At 55.0% G+C, this 21946-nt stretch overlaps 1 protein-coding gene across 7 annotated transcripts in view; it reads left to right on the forward strand.

Annotated features, from left to right (window-relative positions):
- The window catches only part of LPIN1 (lipin 1), a 158187-nt gene that overhangs the window by 76080 nt on the left and 60161 nt on the right, over window positions 1-21946 (forward strand). The window lies entirely within an intron of this gene.

Genomic DNA, 21946 nt, shown 5'->3' on the forward strand with positions numbered 1-21946 from the left:
TGCGTGGGTGGGCGGGCGGGCGGCCTCTTTGCACCCGAGGAAACCGAGACTGGGGTGGGGGCGGGGGGTGACCTACGTGCCCAAGGTCACACAGCTGCCCGGAGCTCCGGCCCAGCCCCGCGGTTCTCAGGTTACAGACCCCCACACCTCCGTGTGCTGTCCGGTGGGCGCGAGGCCTTCCGAGTCCAGCCGCACGCCCCTGCAAATAATTTCACATGGCGCGGGGCCAGGGGCCTGCGGGAGGAAAAGCCGGCGGGAGAGATAGTACAGCGGGCAGGATGGCCCTGGCCCGGGCTGGGTCCTGGGCGCCCCATATGGTCCCCGCAGCACCGCCAGGAGGGAGCCCAGAGTCCAGGGCAAATCCCTAGCACCACCAGCTATGGTCTACAGACCAAAACTAGCTAAACAAGCAAAAAAAAAAAAGCAAGAAAAAGTTCTACTTTGGGAACTCGAGTGCATGGAGTCGGAGTGCGAGTCTCTGGTGGGTCTTGGCTGGGAGGCAGTGAGTGGCAGGAGGAAGCAGATGGCCACCCTGTTTTTGTTTACCCAGAAGAAAAGTCGAGGGCCTGGAGCTGCAGCCCAGCGGGTAGTGTGCTTGCCTTGTACTCTACTCTGTGTGTGTGTGTGTGTGTGTGTGTGTGTCCCCACCCTATATGACTCCCTAGCTCCGCCAGGAGTGTGTGTGTGTGTCTCTGTGTGTGTCCCCACCCTATATGATCCCCTAGCTCGGCCAGGAGTGTGTGTGTGTGTGTGTGTGTGTGTGTGTGTGTGTCTCCACCCTATATGACCCCCTAGCTCTGCCAGGAGTGTGTGTGTGTGTGTGTGTCTGTGTGTCCACCCTATATGACCCCCTAGCTCGGCCAGGAGTGTATGTGTGTGTGTGTGTGTGTGTGTGTGTGTGTGTGTGTGTGTCCACCCTATATGACCCCCTAGCTCGGCCAGGAGTGATCCCTGAGCACAGAGCCAGAAGTCAGCCCAGAGCACACTGTGGGGTGTGGCCCCCAAACATAACAAAAACTTTCCCAGTCAGCCACTGTGTGTTGTAAACTGAAATTCTAACTTTATATGCACAGTTACAGTTCAGGTGTTTGCATAAACTCACGAGTGGATATGTTTGATAGTTGGCGAATTTGGAAAAAAAGGGAAGTTGAGCCAAACAAATTGGTAGTTTTCAGTCCGAGAGTTTTTAGCACGGGGTTCCTGCAGGATAGTACGTATTGAAGAAAAAGGAGCTTTGTAAGAGTTTCCCGCCTCCCACCCCACCCCTCCATTGGGGGTAGGGCAGGGTCTCAGGGAAAGGTCCCGTACTTTGGTTCTTCTTGAGGAATAAACACAGTCTCCCCTTCCCACCCGTGTTGGCCATGTGGGCTGTGTTTTGCGTCTGTGCCTGGGCGTGTGTTTGGAGGTCTGACTCCTGTTTGTGCGTGGGTCTGCCCGGCTCACTCGGGCCCCTGGGTTTCCTGTCTTGGCTCTGCCCTGGCGTGCAGTGGGGCCTGTGCAGGCATGTCACATGTTCACTGTTTCAGATCTCTCCAAAAGTCGCACTCAAGACAGGGCTGGCGGGGGCGTGGGGCATGGGGGGCGCCGGCAACCTGCTGAGTCTTCTTGGGGATTCGGGTGAGGGACTGGGCGTGTCTTCATTTTAGGGGTTTGGGGGTTCCTTGGATGGCCAATCTGTAGGGTGAGGTGGTGGCGGGCCTGGCCGGGCCATGAGGAAAGCTGTGGGCCCTTGGCTCTTGGGCTGAGCAGCTGGGCAGCTGGGCCCTGGGCCAGAGGGAAGCGAAGGGAGGAGAAAGAAAAGAGAAGAAGGAGGCCAGGGGGTGAGGGCTGAGCAGGGAGGCTTCCTAGGTATACTGGCCCCCTCCCACTGGCTACCTTGGGCCACAGACATGTTCTTGGAGCCTTAGTTTCTCCCTGTGTGGAGGAAGCAATGATCGTGCCCATTTACCAGATTAAAGGTGAACTGAGACTCACAAGCACCCCCGAGAGTGGGGGGTCAGTGATTCCTTGTAGTGATGGTCTTAAGAGGGGGAGTACAGGTCTATAGAACTGTTTGGTGGGCTCTTAGTAGGGTGGGCTCTTCCTGGCCCCCTGTCCCTGCGGGTCCTCCTGCCCTGCCTGCCACCCTGCGTCCACTGTGACTCAGTATCCCAGATCCTCTGCTGCCCTTCAAGGTCTTAAAAAGCACCTGTGTGGGACTGGAGCGGTAGCACAGCGGGGAGGGTGTTTGCCTTGCACGCGGCCAACCCGGGTTCGATTCCCAGCATCCCATATGGTGCCCTGAGCACTGCCAGGAGTGATTCCTAAGTGCAGAGCCAGGAGTAACCCATGAGGATGGGTTGACCCAAAAAGCAAAAAAAAAAAAAGAAAAAGAAAAGAAAGAAAGAAAGAAAAAAAAAGCACCTGAGTGAGGGCATTTGATGTGGTGGAGCGGCACTGAGGGACACGGGGCGGGGGGTCTGCTGCAGGCAGCTTGGGCCAGGAAGGGTGCCCTCAGGGGTCTGCCTCTGGGCACATTTTGAGGCACACCTAGAAAGGGTGAGTCCCTCAGGACACGGGGCCACCCGTGTCTCTGGCCTGTTTGCACGATTCCTTTCCTCTGTGCCTGGGCCCGAGGAGGTCCCCCTCAGTCTCAGGCACAGACACACAGACACAGACACACGGACACAGTGCAGTCGGCAGAGGGTGGGGTTTCAGGAGGGGACAGGCCCCCTGTTCACATCTGCTTATGAGAGCTCCCGCAGCCCCTCAGAATCAGAATGGGGTTTGTGAGAGTCAGGCAAAACTCAGACAAATCCTTCAGCGGCTTCCTGGGTCCTTAACTTCGAAGGGTCCTTAACTCCCTGGGTCCTTAATCGAAGACTCCCAGCAGTTCTTCGATGGCTGTTTCTGAAATGGTTTTTTTTCTTTCCTTCTCCATCCCTTTCTCCCTTTCGCTCTCTTTTCTTACTCTCCTTCCTTATTTCCTGCCCTTCCTCCCTCCCCCTCTGCCAGCTGTGCTTAGGCTTACTCCTGGCTCTGCAGTCAGGAATCACTCCTGGTGGGCTTCCATATAGGGTGCTAGGGATCGAACCCGGCTCATCTGCGGCAATGAAAATAATTCACTTTCTGTTCTGGGAGTGGAGGTCTAGCAGACAAGGGGCCTGCTTTTGCCCCTGGCATCAGGTCTACTCAGACTCCGGGATGAAGGGGTGCACCCCTGGCCTAGACCCTCAGAGGTCACAGAATGTGTCTCCTTGCCTGCCACTTCTTCTCTCCCCCTCACCTCCACGCATCCCTTCCCCCCTCCTACAAGCAAGACATGGGCAGCTATTGGGACTGAGGATTTTGAGGGGAAGGGTGTGTGAGGGGGCCCAGGTGTGGCCTGTGTGTCCTCCCCCCCCCCCAGCTGTGACCCCTTGGCTTCAAAAGCAGTAGACTTGGGGCTGGAGCAATAGCACAGCGGGTAGGACATTTGCCTTGCATGTGGCCGATCCGGGTTTGATTCCCAGCATCCCATGTAGTCCCCTGAGCACCGCCACGGGTGATTCCTGAGTGCTGAGCCAGGAGTAACTCCTGTGCATCGCCAGGTGTGACCCAAATAGCAAAAATAAAACAAAAACAAAGCAAAAAAACAGTAGACTTAGAGTCACAGCATTCAAAAACAGGCTCAGAAAGAAAATATTAGAACAGCGGATGCTCAGATAAAGTACTGTTGACGGAAATTTGTTTGAGCTGTGCTGTATGTGTGTATATGTGTGATCTGTATCAGTGTGTGTATAAGTGGGGTAGGGGATATGTATATATGTGGGGTGGGATGTGTACACTGTGTGTGGCGTGTAGTGCAATGTATGTGGGGAGGTATGTGGTAGGTGTGTTTGTGTGGTTCAGATGTGTATGTGTGTGGTGTTTGTGTGTGGTGAGGGTGTGTATATGTGGTGTGTGTTTGTGTAGTGTGTGATAAAGGTGTGTGTGTGTGTGTTGTGTGTGTGGATGTGTGGTGTGTATGTGGTAAGGGTGGTGGCCTGACTGTCAGACTGGCATCACGCACTTTCTGAGGGTCCCTCATCAAATGCCTTCTCACCCTTGGCAGAGCTTTAGGATTTACCTGAAGACTCAATTTTAGCATAAAATAAAATTCTCGTGGGTTCCAGTTCGAAACACTGAAAAGCGTTTTGCAGAGTGGGGGAATCATGTTGTGTCTTAAACTGTATATGGTGTGATTGTCACACGTGAAGCTGGGGTGCCTGTCATTAATGCAGCCACGTGTGGGCCTTCTTTCTCTCGGGACATCACAAGAAGGTGCCACTAACGGGACTCAGTGGTTTAAATTTAGGTCTAGACGGGAGCTCAGGAGACACGTACAAATCCTTTCCCTGGCCTACCCGTGTCTCCTGCAGCTCTGGTGTTGCATAAACCTTGGGCGACAGTGTCCGAGGCCCCCCGGCTGGCTTGCTCCCACCTGATGTTTCCACAGCCCCGCTCATTTTTTTTTTTTGCTTTTTGGGTCACACCCAGCAATGCACAAGGGTCACTCCTAGCTCATGCACTCAGGAATCACCCCTGGCGGTGCTCAGGGGGGACCATATGGGATGCTGGGATTTGAACCCAGGTCGGCCGCGTGCAAGGCAAACGCCCTACCCGCTGTGCTATCACTCCAGCCCCCAGCCCCGCTCTTTGGGGCGTTTACAAGGCCACTCATGGGGGCCGCATGGCCTGGCGGGGTCCAGGGTGGCCCCGTGGATGCCCTTCCTCAGTTCACTGGCCCTGTGACCTTTGGCCAGTCGCCTCATTCCTCTCAGCGCCAGTGTCCCCGTCTAGAAAGTGGGGTGGCAGTAGTCTCTGCCTCGCGATTGTCATGGTGGGGACGAAGCCCACCACACAGTACTCACGACCGTGGCTGTGGTTTCAGTGATGGGGACACATTCACGTTATCAGTGACCCGATTCCGAGGCCCAGTCACTGGCAGCAAAGCCCCGGGCACCTTAGGGGAAGGGTTGGGTGGGGGGGTGCCAGTCTGGGTTCGAATCGGAGCCTCGAGGGTCCTCGTGTTGTAGGGGCAGGAGCCAGTGGCCTCACCCAGCAGGGGTGCGGCGGGGCGAGCTGGGGTGTCAGCCCAGGAGTGTGCCCTTTCTCCGGGCTGGGGGGGGATGATGGTGTCGGCTTAGCCCGGTTGTGCCGGAGAATGCCCCAGCCTCGCCCAGCGAGGGTCCACGTCTCCCATCCCGCTGACCAGGCCCCGGGATTCTTGCACGGATGTGGGATTTCCTCCTGGTGCTGACCGCTGGGGCATTCCAGGAAAAGCCGCTGGTGGTTAGAAAAGGCAGGGCCCGGCCTGTCTGCCGCAGAGCCCAGTGTGGGCTGTGCCGGAGTCGACCGCAGACCCCAGGATCAGGCCCCCCGCCCCGTTTATTGGTGCTTGTTGGGCCCTGGCCTGACTTCTTGTGAGTGGCTGTCCTAATCTGATTCTGCTCCCTGTGCCTTCCCTCCAGCTCACCTTTATTGTCCGACTCTTCCTCCACATTCCTGGGTGTTCCCTTTGCTTTACAGTGCCCCAGGCAGGGCGCCTCCCCTGCTCTCGGCTGTTTATTTTTTATGGCTTTGGCAAGATAATTGTCTACGATCTTGGGACAAACAGCCACATGTCACCCTCCTTAAGGGCTTGTAAACAAACCCTTCAGATGGCTTTATTTATTTATGTTTCAATTTTTTTTTTGCCACACCCAGTAGTGCTTGGGGCTTTTTCCTAGTTCTGCGTTCAGGGATTGCTCCTGGGGGAACATATGGGGTGCTCTGGGGTGCTGGGGATCGAACCCGGGTTGGCCGCATGCAAGGTAAATGCCCTACCCCTCTGTCCTATTGCTCTGTGGCTCCTGATTGCACCCCCTCCCCCGTCCAGCCCGCATTCTGGGGAAAGGGCAGCTTCAGCAGTTGGTCCATGCAAAGCTGCAGCCCTCATTCAAAGTCCTTCCTCTGTCTGGAGCCACTTGTGGCCACAGGGTTGGCGCCTGGCTGTCCTCTAGGGAAGGCGCTTTGCAAATACCTGCCCGTCCCCTCAGCACAGTGCTATGAGGGAGGAGCCATTCCCATCACCCCGTTTTTATAGCTGTGGCGTTAAGGGCCAGAGAGGAGGAGGCTCACTCCCATGGCCAGGGGGAGTGCGGGTGGCGCTGGTTCTGAACAGCCCGTCTGGGGGGCCCGTCTGTCCCCCAGCGCCTGCATTCCTGCCCGCTGAGCCGCAGGTGGCTGTGCTCCCCACCCCCCGCCGTGTAGGCTGGGGTCCACGAGAGGGGGCAGGCAGCAGGAAAGCGGGGCTCGCTCCCACAGGTGCCCAGCACTGGGCTCAGAAACGGTCCCGAGCCAGAGGGCTGTAATCCAGACCCAGGTCCCCCGTGGCCTCGATGTCCCCACCCACCGCTGCCACCCGGCAGCCCTTTTGTGCTCCTTGGCACGGCCCCTGCCCATGCAGTCCTCACACGTGTTCCTAAGATCCCAGCAGAGCATTGCAAAAACCTAACTCTGGAGGGTGCCAAGATTACCCCTCTGGCCTTCCCACTGAAGCTGGGGTGCCCCCCAACACACACACACACAAGCACACATACACACATGCATGCACACATGCTCACACACATACACACATACATGCATGCACACACACACACGCATGCACACATGCACACACATGCCCACACGTGCGCACACATACGCACACACACACATACACACATACACACACGCGGGCACACACACCTCTTTTCTCAACAGTTTCACTGCCCCTGACTGGACCAGTGTCTCCCCCTTACTCAGTTCTCAGAAATTAAAAAAAAAAATAATACAAATGTGCGTAAAACACAAGACCCAGGCACCGACACGGGCCCTATCTGTGAAGGAAAGCAAAGACTCTTCCTCTTCCCGGGCCGGGGCTGGCACATCACTTTAATATTTTATCCTCCGTGTTAGAATACGTGTGATTCTGGTTCCTTATTCCTTTTTGGAGGCGCTCCCCAATTGGGCTCAGGACCACCAATTCCCCCAGGGCCACACCCAGCCATTCTCAGCCTAAATTGTGATCCTGACAGTTTTGTCTTTGGGCCTGATGGTGCTTAGGGACCCCCCCAGTATGCTCAGGAGCTACGGGATCTAGGGGTTGGGGGTGGGGGTGGTGGGTTGGGTGTGGCCAGGGCTCGAACTTGGGGCCTCCTGCTCAGTTAGGCGTGCATCCCGGCTCTTGGAGCTGCCTTCCCAGCCCCAGAGTATGTAGAATTCTTCTGAAGGATGGCATCCTCTTGCAGTACTTCTGTGCTTTCCTCACGTAGTACCCGACTTTTGTGTTAGTTTTTGGGGAGTTGCTGCTCCCTCTCGTTTTGGGGGTGGGGGCTTACGCCATAACTGGTGGGGCTCGAGTGGTCATTCTCGGCAGAGTTCAGGGTTGCTCACTCTTGGTCGTGTTCAGCACTCGTGTGGGACCAGGGACCCAGTACGGTCATCGCCATGCAAGGCAGGTGCAGTGACTGCTGCACCCTCTCTCTGCCCCGACCCCCTTTACAGAGTGGCGTCATCATTGCTTAGCTCTGGGCCCCTCGGAAAGCCCTCCTTTGACCTGCAGATCTCAGGTCAGACCCTGTGGGGTCATCTCCCGGCCGGTGGGTTGACCAGATGTGTTTTCTCTGTGAACTCCGGCCTGTCCTTTTCCCGGTCCCGATTCTAAATCTCCTCCCGGCAGAGCAGACGGGGGCTGTGGAAGCCACAGTGTCCCGGGAGAGCAGTTGGGACCCGGACGGATTCGGCCCCCTTGTGGGGGTGGGGGTGGGGGACCTTGGGTTTTTAACCGAGTGTCACAACTAGGGGAGGAGTGCCAGGTCCCCCTCTTGGGAGGCTGCCCAGGAGAGACTTCAGGTGCACGGTTTTGTTTGTTTTGTTTTCTTGGGGCCCCACCCGGTGTGGCTCAAGGCTTGTTCCTCTCTGCACCCAGGGATCACTCCTGGCGGGGCTCAGGGGACCACAGGGGGTGCCCGGGATGGAACCTGGGTCAGACCTGTGCAAGGCTAATGCCCTGCCTGCTGTGCTTTCTCTCTGTGTCCTGCTTGCCCGGGGGGGGGCCCCTGGGGCCTTTTCTCCTGACATTCTCGCAGGGACAGCCCCTCACCTCCAGACCTCTCTCTTACATGTGAGCAGGGGTCCGAGTGGGGAGGGCACACCCCATGGGGCTCAGGGCTTGCTCCTGGTTCTGTGCTCAGGAGTCACGCCTGGCAGCGCTCAGGGGACCATACGCTGTGCTGGAGATCGGATCCAGGCCAGCCGAATGCAAGGCAAGCACCTAGCTCTCTCAGTGACCCGCTGCACGCTTCTTTAAAGCATCTTGGGCTTTTGCCGTGGATGTTCTATGACTCTCCTCCAAGGATGCTGACTTGCCCCGACGTCCCCGAGGGCCCCAGGGTCCTGGCAGACCACACCTCACTTTCCTGGTGAAGCAGCTCCTCAGAGCTCTCTGGTTTCCGGGAGCCGCTGAGAGACCAGCTGTCCAGATGGACAGAGAGTGGGTGAGCGCAGCGTGGACCTGGCGGGGCTGAAACTCAGTTTTCCGGGCTCTCCGTCTGGTATCTTAATTTCTCTTTTGGGTTCTGTCGTGTGTTTTGGGTCACATGCAGTGGTTTTGGGGAGCTACCTGACTCCAGGTTTGCTCCCGACAGTGCTTGGGGGGGGGCTGTAGGGTGCCAGGCTTGGAGCTCCGGCATGCAAAGCAGGTGCACTGGCCCTTTGAGCCCCATCTCCTTTATGTCACAGGTAGGTAATTTACATCCCCTACCAACCAACAAAACCCAGTGCACAGTGCTCAGGACAGACAGTCCCTCCGTACAGCTAAAGTAAATCACAAGAGGAAGATAGGCTTTTATAGGCCGATTTCATTTTCATGTTAGTCTTCCTAGTCATTTTCTTTTTTTTTTTTTTTATGGTGAATTCAGGAATTCGGGAGACCATTTCTGGGGATACTTGGCTGAACCGTGTGGGCTTGGCAGTGCCAGGGCTAGGGCCGCCAGGGGTTCAGTGCAAGGCTCCCCAGCTGCGGCTATACCATTTGTGGGATTTCTTAGAAACGGAATATTTTAGTGCTTTGGATGAAATCCACCATTTCCCGCCTGTCCTGGGCGGGGTGGGGGGTTGGGGGGGGAAGCGTGGGAGCTTGATCAGGTCAGCAGGGACCTGGGGACAACCCACGGGAGCCCGCTCTCAACCAGAGACTAGGTGACTTTCACACTCCCAGTGACCGGAGGTGCATTCTCCGGAGACAAACTCGTCAGCTTTCAGAGAGGTTTAAAGTGGCCTCGAGGCCGGAGAGACAGCGCAGCGGGGGAAGCGCCTGGTTTGCACACAGCTGGCCCTGCTGGGTGTGGCCCCAGACACAAACCAGACCAAAAAGTGGACATACGTGTAATCACCAAGTGACTAGGAAGCCCGCGGCTCTCTCTTGCCACCTGCGTTCAGTGGTCTGTGCCGCTCCCCCACCCAGGATGGCCGATGCCATGAGTGGACGGAGGAGGAAACGAGGGCCAGGCTGGTTGGTTGATCAGTTGCCGTTTATTCCATTCTCCCCACGCGCCTGTTCCAGTCTCTCTGAGCCCCCCATTCTAGTCTCACACTGCCCCTCATTCCCGGCTCCTCCTGTCTCTCCCGCTCATCTCTCCGAGCTCCCACTCGCCGCCTTCGTCTCTCTCATCTCTCTCCATCTCCCCAGCATTGGGGTAGCCACTGCATACCCAGGTCCGGTAGCACAATCAACATATCAAACTCCTTCCTGATTGCTGATCAGGATCAAGGGCAAAATACCACCTAGGGTTTTTCTCCTTTCCTTAGTCCAATAACTTAACTGACATCTTAGTTCTACTTCTTAATAGTCATTTTGCATGAACACAGTAAGAGAAACATTAAGCTTGTAGGGTGGCTCTCCTGGGGACATCTCACTACAGAGCTCAGACTGCAGTGCTCAGGCCAGATTGATCTTTACTAACCCTAGCAGGGTCCTAATCCAGTTGTTACTTTTCAGATTATGAGAGAATTTGTTCATGACTATGCTTTTAACTTATAGTTAAGTATTGTGGCACTATGGCCTGGCCCACTTTGATGCCAGGGTATCTCACAGCTTGCCCTGGGTCCATCCAGTTTCTCATCGGGACCCTGATTTTGGGGTGCTAGGAGGTAAGGGCAACTGAGGCTTAAGTCGAGAGGACAGAGTCCAGGAGTGAATATCATTCGGAATCAGTTAACTCCCGTTACAAAAGCATAGCATTAACTGTCTTCCTGTGTCTATACAAAAAGGAGGTTGCTCTGAATTAACTGCAAAGGACTTAAGGAGAAGAGAAAAGCAATATTTACAAGTTAACAGCATCTGACTAGGAGATAAAGGTGATTGACTGGTTGGGGAAGCAGAGCAGAAAGAGGAATAAAAAATAAACACAGAGGAATGGGAGCATTGTGATGGGAGTAACCCAATAAACCTCAGCTCCCTGTGGCAAGGCAGAAAGGACAAACCAATGTTATCCTACAGACACAGACATTCGGGCAACAGTGTAAACCTTACTGTGTCTCTGGGACAGTTCATCCGACCTGGCCAGCACAGGTGAGTGCCTCATCTCTGCTCCGTAAGGGAGAGAGAGTCTAGGAGGGTGGGCTTCGGCTGGCCCCTCACCTGCCCTCAGAAACATTGGAGGGACAGAGCGATGCAAAGGAGGATGAGCCGCTGCTGACTGTCCTCACAAGACCACCTTCCCTCCGGCCCCCCAACCCGGTGGTGAAGATGAAGTGGTCCCGGAAGGAAAGGCTGGTGTCAGCGTCGGGGCCACAGAGGCCCCCCTTGGCCGGGCATCTGGGGCCTGAGCTGGGTGCGCCTCCTGGGACAGTCTGGGAAGCAGAGGCCAGGCTGGGGGCGAGCAGGGCATTGCAAGCTGGACGCTGGCTGAGGAAGAGGAGGTGCCCTTGCTCAGGGGGTCCCCTGTACAGGTGGATCCTGGTGGCGTTGGCGCTGGAGAAGGAAGTGGGTGCGCCGTGCCACAGACTCTGCCTCCCTGCATCGTGGGACCCCAGCGGCAGCTGGCCTTCTGCCCCTCCCCTGCCCGGACCCTGAGAGAGCCACGGCAGTCTGAGCCCGCGGTGTGTCCCTGCAGTGTGGCCATCCCTCCGTCCCTGCAGTGGCCGATCCTGCCCGGTGTGAGAAAGCCAACGCCGACCGGGAGGCTGGCGGAGTGTCACTGGCCTTCCCGCTGCCAGGAAGCTGAGTGCAGATCCGGGAGTCTGCAGGCGGCGCCGAGGCCAGCTGGGTGGTGCTGCGTGCCCTCCCCCTGCTGCAGACACTGGGTTCTAGTAGCACGGAGGACGGCCTCCCCCAGGGGAGGATACGCCTCAAATCAAGGCGCTTCACGGATACGCAGGCCCCGCTGCTCAGAGGGTGGAGACCACGCGGAGGTGACTGCAGAGTCCCCGGGGCCCCAGCCGTGGGCTCCTGGCAAACTCCCTCCTGGAAACGATGCGTCTCTTGGGACCGCCCGCCACTGCCCACAGCCCCTGGACATGAAGGCCTCCTGCCCCCTCTACCCGGCCTCCCCCCACCGTGCCCCCACCCCCATCCTCCTTTCAAACTCCTGCCCTTTCATGGCACTTTCGAAATGGCTCAGCCAGTTAAACAGCTCCTGCCGGGGATTTTGTTCCTGGCATTGACTTTGCGAACTTTTTGTTCCGAGGAGACTCTTAGTCTTGCTCTTGGTTTCTTCTTTCTTGCTTGCTCTCTTGATTTTTCCTTCCTTCCTTTCTTCCTTCCTCTCCTTTCTTCCTTCCTTCCTTCCTTCCTTCCTTCCTTCCTTCCTTCCTTCCTTCCTTTCTTTCTTTCTTTCTTTCTTTCTTTCTTTCTTTCTTTCTTTCTTTCTTTCTTTCTTTCTTTCTTTCTTTCTTTCCTCTCTTCCCTTTTCTTTTATAATATGTTTTATTTTATTATTATTATTTTCCTTTTTCGGCCACCCCCAGCGATGCTCAGGGGTTATTCCTGGCTCTGCACTCAGGAATTACTCCTGGCAGTGCTCGGGGAACCATATGGGATGCCAGAGATCAAACCCAGGTCGGCCGCGCATGTAAGAAAAACGCTCTCCCCATTGTACTATCGTTACAGCCCCCGTTTCTTGATTTCTTATTTATTTTTTTAAAACATTAAACTTAAAAAATTTTTTTTTGGGGGGGTTTGTTTGTTTTTGAACCACACCCAATGCTACTGAGGGCTTACTCCTGGCTCTGCACTCAAGGATCAGTCCTGGCAGGGTTTCAACCATCTGTAATGGTGGGGATCGAACCCAGATCGGCTGTGTGCAAGGACAACCTCTGTACTATCACTCTGGACCTCTCCTGAATTTGTTTTTAATTAGGCAACATGTTTATTGAAAGAGCATTGGTTTATAACAAAGGAATTACACTTAAAATGAGCAAGGAAGGGAGAAAGAGGAAGGCAGGCAGGCAGGCAGGCAGGCAAGCCCTCTGCTGACTTTTTCTTTTTTCTTTTACTTTTCTATTGAACCATTGCGAGATAGACCCTTCCAAAGCTGTTCATGCTGAGATTGCCTCGGCCACAGTCCCCGCCGTGGTTCTTCACTCTGCTGCTTCGTGGTCACACTGACCTGACCGCCCACGTAGACCCGGTGTCCCAGGCTCCCCGGAGAGACATGACACCGTTGGTCCCGAGCTCGGGGCAGGGCGGCTGAGATTTGGGCCAGGCGGACACGCTCACGCAGCCGAGGCAGCTTGCCCAGGGAGATCTGGGCGACTCTTCCTGGGCTTCAGATCCATGAGGTGGTCAGGGTTGGCCGCCTACACGTGGTGGGTTCCAGGCCTCCCGGCTTCAGAGTAGGACCTTCTCCCCCATGTTGGTGGATGCCCTCCCCAAGCCGCCCATTCAAATCCTGGGCCCTCAGCGGAGCCGGGCTGGCCCCTCCTTATTTATCCCTGGAGTTCCTTTTTTTTTATTTTTGCTTTTTGGGTCACACCCGGCAATGCACAGGGTTTAATCCTGGCTCTGCACTCAGGAATCACTTTCTGGTGGTGCTCGGGGGACCGTATGGGATGCGGGGAATCGAACCCGGGTCAGCTGTGTGCCAGGCAAATGCCCTACCCGCCGTGCTATCGCTCCAGGCCTCATCCCTGGAGTTCTTGGCTGTGCTGTCCAGTAAGAAGTGTGTGTATGTCAGCTGCACCTACAGCTCCCCCGAGAACCTCAAGACACAAGCTTGGGTCTGGGGGTAGGGGGTCCGTGGGGGGTGGGTGTCGGGGGTGCAGGCTGGGCCAGCAGTGTCAGACATGAAAGCAGCCGTCAGCTTTGCTTGCTTAGCAGCCTGGAATCGTCTCCCATCCCAGATGTCCTCTCTAGAGGGGAGGGAGAGGGGCTGGCCTGGCTGGCACGTGGCTGTCATCTGGTTATGTGTGTTGTCGCTGTCTTTCGTTTGCTTCCAGTCCCGTCCCGGCGCTCCTGCCAGCGCGTGCCTTGCTGACACAGGAGAGGACACTGTTAGTCCCCGTCCCGGTGGCCCGAGGCTGTCTGCCCTAGGACACCGAGGCCTCTGCCACACACACCTCCCCCCTCTTCCCACTCTCCTCTGCTCCCAGGTGGGGATATGGACCCCGGAAATGGAGACACTTTACCTTAACCTGATTTCTGCTCGCTGGGACATGCATTTAGTTTTTTTTTTTTTTTTTTTTTTTTTTTTGCTTTTTGGGTTACACTCAGCGATGCTCAGGGGTTACTCCTGGCTTTGCACTCAGGAATTGCTCCTGGCAGTGCTTGGGGGACCATATGGGATGCCGGGGATCGAACCCAGGTCGGCTGTGTGCAAGGCAAACACCCTACCCGCTGTGCTATTACTCCGGCCCCTGCATTTAGTTTTTTTAAAAAAATTTTTTAAAACGTTTTCTTCCCTCCTTCATTATTAATGCAATGACGATGGTGCAAGACAACCAAGTATTTTGACACTTGGTTATAACCTTGGTTATGTTGCACCAGAGAGCACACACTTTGCGGTGGCATCAGGACTCCCGAACAGCAGAGTTGCTTGAGTGGGTCCCAGTATGGGGGATGGTTGGTGCTGTGGGCAGAACTCAAGGCCTCGTCCTTGGAGATAGGTACTCTCCCTCGCTCCCTCGCCCTCCCTCGCTCCCTCGCCCTCCCTCTCACTCTCTTTCCCTCTCTCCCTCCCTCCCTCTCATTCCCTTTCTCTACCTCTCCCCCTCCCTCTTCTCTCTCTGTTCCTCTCTCCCTCTTTCCCTCCCTCTTCCTCCCCCCTCTCCCTCTCCCTCCCTCTCTCCCTCCTTCACTCCCTCTCCCTCCTTCGCTCCCTCTCCCCCTCTCTCCCTCCTTCGCTCCCTCTTCCTCCCCCCTCTCCCTCTCTCCCCCTCTCTCCCTCGATCCCTCTCCCTCCTTCACTCCCTCTCCCTCCCTCTCTCCCTCCTTCACTCCCTCTCCCTCTCTCTCCCTCCTTCGCTCCCTCTTTCTCCCTCTCCCTCTCTCTCTCCCTCCTTCGCTCCCTTTCCCTCCCCCTCACTCTCTCTCCCTTCGTTCCTCTCTTTCCCCCTCTCTCCCTCCCTCTTCTTTCCTCTCTATCTCCCTCCCTTTTCCTCCTTCCTCCCTCTCTCCCTCCCTCTCTCTCCCTCTCTCTCCTTTCCTCTCTCTCCCTCTCTCTCCCTCCCTTTCTCTCCCTCTCTCTGTCCCTCACTCTCCTCTCTCTCTCTCTTTCTTCCTCTCTCTCCCTTCCTCTCTCCCTCTCTCTCCTTCCCTCCCTCTCTCTCTCCCTCTCCCTCTCTCCCCCCTCTCTCCCTCCCCCCTTCTCTCTCTCTCCCCCTCTCTCTGGTGAAGCAAGATTGTTTCTATTGTAACTTTCTGAGAAAGGTGTGAGGGGGTAAAGGGAGGAGTTCATGTTTAAGAGAGAGATGGGCTTCTCCAGCGTGAGAAGTAAGCAAGCAAAGAAACACACAGCGAGACAGGGCTTCTAGGAGAACACGGGTTTGAAGAGCAAGCCACGGGTGGGGAGGGCGCCCGACTCGGGGCACACATACACCCCCCATCCCTGATTCTTCTGTCTCCCCAAGAAAAATGTCAGGGGTAATATAAAATATGTATGTATGTTTTATTTTGGGGGGGGGGAGCATACTCAGGGCTAGCTTCTGGCTCATTGCTCAGGGATCCTGTGTGGTGCTGGGGTGGAACCTGCACTGGCTGCATGAAACCGGGCAGATAAAATAAAAATAAGATAAAATAAAATTAAAAAATTTATTTTAATTTTTTTTACTTTTTCTATTGAATCACTGAGATAGACCCTTAGAAAGCTGTTCATGATTGGATTTCAGTCATACAGTGTTCCAACACCCATCCATCCCTCTGCCAGTGTACATTTCCCAATTTCCCAGCACCAGTGTCCCCAGGTTCCCTCCCAACACCCCCACCCCTGCCTTCCTCTGTGGCGTGCCTTATTCTTCTCTCTCTCTCTCTCTCTCTCTCTCTCTCTCTCCCCCCCCCCCCCCCGCCCCGTCCTTTTGGGCATCGTGGTTTGCAATACTGAAAGGTTATCAGGAATATCTCTTTACCTACTTTTAACACTCAGCTCTTGTCCAGCGTGAGCATTCCTGAGCAGGGAATGTTAGACAGGTGTTTATTTAAGAAGCAAGTGAAGCAATCACCGGTTGGGGTTCAGGTCAAGTGTGTATTTAATAGAAAGCAGAAGAAACACTCCCTCAAGCAGAGCCCGGCGGAGGGGGGGGAAGGGGAGCACCAATGCTTTGTTTTGCCTCTTTTGAAGGCTTCCGACTTGCTGCCTCTTCTGTTTGCTCCCATCCCATCCTTCTCCCCCAGTGGTGGTGGTGGTGCAGGGGGCAACACCTGGGGTCTGCAGCCCTGGCCACATCGGGTCACTCACTCGGTTGTCACGGCAACCACAGACTGTCATGGCACTGGTGGTTATGATTTTGAGTTGCTAAGTTATAACGGGAGGTCCCCTGAGCTAGCCTGTAGTTGCTCCCAAGGGAGAGACGACAGAGAGAAGGTGTGGGGGTGGGAGGGACGCCTTGCAGCGGACATAAAGCCAGGTGGGATGTTTTTCCTCACCGTCAATTAGGCCTCGACATCGCTCTGCCCGACGTCTGGCTTCAGCATGCGGGAGTTTGTCATCACTCTCTGTGTTACCCCCAGCTCTCAGGATCTCACCCCGCCCCCCACTGCCTCCACCTGGGCCTCCGTCGTTTGTTTTCCAGGTGGTAAGAGTGGGAGGAGGAAACTCCGAGTGTGGCTGTCTCTGCGGTGCCCGGGCAGTGGTGTTCCGGGTATTTCCACTCTCGGAAGATGAAAGGGGGCGATAAGCCCCCTCAAACCATCCCAGAAATGTGCCCCATGACCCGGCACAGTCTCATAGATTTCTCTCTCTCTCTATATATATATAAATTCGTGTGTGTGTGTGTGTGTGTGTGTGTGTGTGTGTAAGATGTGGTTCCTGACAACAGTGAAGAGTGTTATCAAAGGAAGAGGACAGATGACCACGCATGGATATAAATGTTTCCCAGGCTCCCTGGGGAGGGGCTGGTGCCCAGACTTGAGCAAGGAGAGCAGATCAGTGGGGGTGGACGGGAGTCCGTCCAGTGCCTGACAGTGGGCAGTGGACATCTCCACCAGAAAGCTGGCCTGGGCGGGAGGGGCTGTCAGGGAGAGGAGGAGGAGGAGAGGCTCTGCAGATGAGGGGTCGCTTTGGCCTCATTTGTGAGCCAGGTGTCCAGGCGAGGAGCTGAGGAGACAGTGGGGGATGCAGATGGGGGTGCCTGGGGAGCCCCGAGTCCTGATGGACGCCCCTGCTCTCAGAGAAGAGGAACTGGTCGTAGCTTGTGGCTAGAGGCTGCGACCACCCTATTTCTCTTCAAGGGAGCAGGCCTGCCCTATTGAAGGGGGAGGCACTTTCTTTCCTGGCTAAATGCCCCTGGGAGCATGCTGGCTGCAAGGACTAGACCAGGCACTGAAATCGTTTTTGACCATCGGCATAATAAGTGAGCGGAAGAGCCGACTCCTGGATTGACAGCGGAGAGGCGGGCCCAAAATAATCCAACCCCCCTGATTGCCTTGGAACAAATCAGGCTCTCCAAGCTGAACGGGCTGTTTATTACTGATGGTGTCAGTGGACCCCCAGGGTCTTTATGTGATGAACTATGTGTTAACTAGTGTGGGTCTCACTGAGGGAAGAATACCCAGAGAGGTGGAAATCCACGGGGGTGCTGCCCCACACTGCACACCCTCCCCGCCCCTCCCATGCACATACAGTGCTCAGCTAAGGTTTGCTGACCGTCGGTTCTGTAGAGGGACTCCCAGCTGTTTGCTCTGCTGGGACAAATAGTCCCCTCCCCGCCCATCACGAGCCTCTGGAAGTGGAAGTGCTGTGACCGCAGGGAGCGGAGGCGAGTGTTGGGGAGCTTGGTACTCCCAGCCCATGGGCCTGGGCCCGTCTGTCTTCAGTTAACCCAAGCCCGCCTTTTTTCTTTTTTGGGTCACATCCGGCGATGCACAGGGGTTACTCCTGGCTCTGCACTCAGGAATTACCCCTGGCAGTGCTCAGGGGACCACATGGGATGCTGGGAATCGAACCCGGGTCAGCCGAGTGCAAGCCCTACCCACTGTGCTATCGCTCCAAACCCCAAACCCACCTTTCCCCTCTGCCTTTAACTTCAAACCCAAGTGGAGGAGTTGAAGTCTATATGTCTATATTCTTTTTTTTTTGCTTTTTTTGGGTCAAATCTGGTACGGCACAGGGGCTAGTCCTGGCTCTGCACGCAGGAATCACCCCTGGCGGTGCTCAGGGGACCCTATGGGATGCTGGGAATCGAACCCGGGTTGGCCGCGTGCAAGACAGACGCCCTACCTGCTGTGCTATCGCTCCAGCCCTTGAAGTCTATATTCTTGAAGAATTTGCCTGGCGTTCATGTGTGGGGAAAGACGCCGCAGAGAGGCAGCTGGGAGGGGAGACAGCCCCCTGCCCCTCCAGGAAAGTCACTGGCTCCAAACTCCCCAGCCCCTGAGCTCTCTTCTTCTGAGATCTTGTAGCCAAAGCAGGTTTCTCTCAGAATCCACCCCGGCCATGCCAGCTGTCTCCTCCCCCTGCCCTTGCATTCAGGAAAGGGAAGGAAGAAGGGGTCAGAGACTTGCTAGGTCAAAGTCAGTCTTCACTTTTGGTTTAGTGCCGGGCCCTCACCGGCTTGGGCTATGCCCGCGTGCTTGAGACTGGCACCCGGGGCCCCGGGATGCCCAGTGTACACCCCAGGGGAGTCTCCCCGAGCCCCCTGTGCTGGTCCAGTCGTGGATTATGAGGGCACGCACAGGGTCGCCAGTTGCCAGTGCTGCGTATCTCCAGAACTCTCTTCGCCCCGCAGACCTGGAGCTCTCGACCCCCTCAGCCCCCCGTGCCCTAATCCTGCGCACTGTCCCGCTGTCTCTTTCCAGACCTGGTCCCTGCTCAGCTCATGCAGTGTGGGCCCGTCCGTGTCTGGCTCACTTCGCTTAGCGTCGTCCTCGAGGTTCATCTGTGTCGTAGCCTGTGTCAGAATTCTCTTCCTTTATTTTAAAAGTTTAATTGATTTATTTAGTTTTGCTTTTTAAGTCACACCCAGCGATTCTCAGGGGTTACTCCTGGCTCTGTGCTCAGCAGTTACTCCTGGCAGTGCTCAGGGGACCATATGGGATGGTGGGGATCGAACCTGAGTTGGCTGCATGCAAGGCAAATGCTGTACTCACTGAACTACCGTTCCAGCCCCTCTTCCTTTATTGTTTGTTGGTCTCAAAGCTTACTCCTGGCTCTTTGCTCCGGGATCAGCCCTGGCGGGGCTTGGGGGTACTATATGCAATTCAGGGGTGTGTGTGTGCATGCATGCATGCATGCATGCGTGTGTGTGTGTGTGTGTGTGTGTGTGTGTGTTGGGGGAGGGCGTTGGTCTGAACCCAGGTTAACTATGTGCAAGGCAAGTGCCTTATCTCCTGTACTGTCTCCCATCCCAGTCCTTTCCTTGTTTCCAGACTGAGTCGTATTCCACTGCCCACGTGTCCCTCATTTTGTTTATCCATCCTCCTTTGCTGTGTTCTTGGTGATTTCCTTTTTCTTTTGGGTGTCATGAATAACCCTGCTGTGAAGGTAATGTGCAGATAATAACCTCCCCGAGCCCTCATTCTCCTTTCTTTTGGGTCTCTGCACAGAAGTGGAATTGCTAGATTATGTGATGGTAATTTTATTTTTAATTTCTTCAGAGACCACCACGCTATTTCCTATGGTAGCTGTGGTACCATTTTTCAAAATTTTATTTTCATAAAGTAGTTCACAATATTTGATTATATTTAACATTCAAACACCGATCCCACCATCCTAGCACCTTTTCACCACCATGTTGGGATGTTTCCATCCTGAATCCCAACCCCTGCCCCACAGCAGAACTGAAATTCATTTTGTATTGTTTGTTATGAATTAACGGCTGAAGGTGATCCAAAAAAGTTACCTTAGAGGAAAGTGTGTGAAGATGGTTGTATTTCACCCAGGGGCCATTAAACCTTTCTATAAGAGATTTCTAACATGTTGTTGAAGATTGAGCCTTGTGTGCTTATATATATGTATATATATGCACATATATATTATATGCACATACATCTATGAAATATATTCCCCTCTATGGTTGGTTGCTATTTATTAATTTTCGCTAAAAATGATCAAAAAAATAATTCCTTAGGAGAAAGTGTGTGAAGATTGTTGTATTTCACCTGGCGCCATTGAGCCCTTGCATAAGAGATTACTGATGTGTTGTTACAGGTTGAGCCTTGTGTGCGAATATTTGCTTAATCGAGATTGGTTGCCTTCTCCTTTACATCCCATCCAACGTAGCGTGTTACTCCTGGAATATCAGTGGTATAGAGTTTGAGATGTCGCTCCAGGGATTCTCAAATTTTGAATGGGGTGATACAGCTGGGGTTAAATTTTGACCTGGATGGTGACTTTGGCGTCCAGAAGCATCTCTGCAGCTTGTTGATCTCTTTCGAGATTTATTTATAAGTCTCTGAATCATGGCCAGTGAATGAGCTTACATGGCACCAGAGGCAGTTCATGGTGCCTAGAAGAACCAGGGGATGCTGGGGATCGCCCATCCCTGACTCCGTAAGAGTCTGGGGATCTTGGTCACGCGCTCAGTGGTTAAGAATTATGGAGCTGCTCTTTCTCTCCCGTGTGTCTTCCTTCAGACAGCTAGTTCTGGGTTTGTGAATGAAATATTCGGCAGAGCGGGGAGCTAATGATACTCTGATTATTTCTGGTCAGAAAAGTAACACGGGGTGGTCCACGTGGTCCGTGCGATGGGAAGAACAGGGGATTGGGCAGATGGGAAGGACTGATCCCTGGCTCCATCTCTGACCTGGGCGGCCATTAAGTCACGTCCTTGCCCCAGGGCGGGTGTTGGAATAGTGAAGGGGTCTGGGTCTGCTGGCCATGACACTCTTGGACTCGGTGACATGCCCTGGGATATGCCCCTGGTCACAGGAGGGATGCTCTGCTTACGAGGACCAGAGGACAGAGCCCGTGGGCTGGGATTCGAGATGCCCTGTGGTGGCTGAGAGCTGGGGAGAGCGTCCCTTGCCTCTGCCCAGCCAGTGCCGTGGCGTCAGGTCTTCAAGGCCAGTGTCTTTCCTCATCCCCCAGATGAGAAACAGGGTGGGGAGAAGACATCCTGTGAAGAACCTAGCTTCCGGATCAAGAATGAGGCCCCGGGGGCCCTTCCACTTTCTCTGGGGCTGTGTTATTGGTGGTGGTCCCCAGCGGTGTGGGGTGGGGAGGTGGCCGTGTGTCCTGGGTGAAGAGCACAGCTGAGGGGGCACCGTGGGGACTGGAGAGGGGCTGTTTACATTTTCATACCCCCAGCCGGGCTCGGCTTCCTACGCTGGGGGCTCCTGCTTGACAGACCCCCAAGAGGGGGCTTCAGAACCCAAAGACCCCGATTAAGGTCTGTTGGCCCGACTGTGAACTTAGGTGTTCACCTCATGGGACATTGACTTCTCCTGGGGTCTTCTCCTGTGAGGGGCCCCGGGGCAGCTAAGGTGACTGTAAGAATCGGGTGAACCTGAGATCCCGTCTAGGGAGGGGGTCCAGCAGAAGGACTGCTTGTTCCTCCTCCTCCTCCTCCTCCTCCTCCTCTTTCTTTTCTCTTCCTCCTCCTCCTCCTTTTCTTCATCTCTGTCGTCATCATCTTCTTTCTTCTTCTTTTCTCTTCCTCTTCTTCTTCCTCCTTCTTCTCCTTCTCCTTTTCCTCCTCCTCTTCCTCCTCCTTCTTCTCCTTCTTCTCCTTTTCCTCCTCCTCTTCCTCCTCCTTCTCCTTCTTCTCCTTCTCCTCCTTCTCCTCCTCTTCCTCCTCCTCCTCCTTCATTTCCTCCTCCTTCTCCTCTCTTCCTCCTCCTCCTCCTTCTTCCTTCTTTCTTCCTTTTTTCCTTCTTCCTCCTCCTTCTCTCCCTCCTCTGTTTATGGTCCGTGGGTTTCAGTTTCAGTCATAGACCATTCCAACATCCATCCTTGCTGTTTCCATCCTGCCCCCAAACCCTCCCCCAGCCTGTTTCTATGGCAGGCGCTTTCCTTCTCTCTCTCTCTCTCTCTCTCTCTCTCTCTCTCTCTCTCTCTCTCTCTCTCTCTCTCCCCTCCTCTCCTCCTCCCCCTCCCTCTCCTTTTGGGCTTTGCAATCTGAGTGGTGGTCGTATTTGTTCCCTTACCCGTTTCCAGCACAGCCCTTATCCAGAGTGATCATTCCCGACTGTCACTGAGAAGGCCTTGTTTTTCAGTTTGCTTCTGGGCCTCACCTGGTGAGGATTCTGTTCCTGGTGGGCTGAGAGGGCCATATGGGATGCTGGACACGGAACCCGGGTTGGCTGTGTGCGCGGCAAGCTCCTCCCGCGGCA

The sequence above is a fragment of the Sorex araneus genome, chromosome X, assembly GCF_027595985.1.
Source record: "Sorex araneus isolate mSorAra2 chromosome X, mSorAra2.pri, whole genome shotgun sequence".
Lineage (NCBI taxonomy): Eukaryota > Metazoa > Chordata > Mammalia > Eulipotyphla > Soricidae > Sorex > Sorex araneus.